Raw genomic sequence first — 936 nt, 5'->3', positions numbered from 1 at the left:
TGAGATTTTCCGATCGGGAATCGACAATTAGAAATCAAACCTTTTAGCCCAAAAAGTGCGATCTTGAGTCTAGAGTGCGTATTTCACCCCAAAAACTGTGATCCCCCCAAAAATAGGTTAGTACGTGCGATTTTAGGGTTTCCAGGTTTTTATCAGATCTATTTCTGGGTTTTGTCGACAACTGTGCGTTGGGTTGTTTGACCTCTATCTCATCTAGCTTAGGCCTTGATCTACTCTGATTTACTCATCAAAGTGGAATTTATCCCCTTAGGGTTTCTAGTATGCTTCCACCTTTATAGGAGGAGTTTAGCTGAGTAATAAGTCTGAGTTTGTCCAACACTTTCAGCCATATTTTCCATATCTGTACCCTTTTCTTTCAGATCTCCATAGATAGGTTGTTTACATCCATGGTTTCATATTAAACCTTGTTCGGTCATTGGCCTTAGGGTCCCATTAGTTGCCCTAGGATTTACACCCATCTCCCTATCTTTTTATAGCAATCTTTCTCTCTGGTTTTTTGTTGTTGCTGCACCACTTTCTAGTAGCCTAGTGTCATTTCATCCCAGTCACACTGACACTTAGATCCCTTGAACTTTTAATTGTGTTTTCAATAGATTTCACCACCAACAATCACAGTGTTTGCAAATTCATTTTTGGTGGGGTTTAGTTAATGGTTTTGCTGTTCATTTACTATTGTAAATTTTAGTTTATTTTCAACAATATTTTTCTTTTCTATAAACACGATCTGGGCTTAACCAATAAATACACTTGCACACACAAGCACACCTTAAGTGAAGGGTGGTTAGTTTACACCCCCAAGCCAAGACTAAACATAATAAATTTATCTCCCCTCATCGAGTCAAAGTCATATTGTTGATCTCCCTTCACCATTTTCATGTCACATGTGTCTTACCACCATTGTGCCAACAAGGTATT

Source organism: Pinus tabuliformis, chromosome 1_1 (genome assembly GCF_031772625.1).
Source record: "Pinus tabuliformis cultivar Carrire ecotype Pingquan chromosome 1_1, CPIR1, whole genome shotgun sequence".
Taxonomy (NCBI): domain Eukaryota; kingdom Viridiplantae; phylum Streptophyta; class Pinopsida; order Pinales; family Pinaceae; genus Pinus; species Pinus tabuliformis.
Note: the sequence above shows the minus strand (reverse complement) of the source record.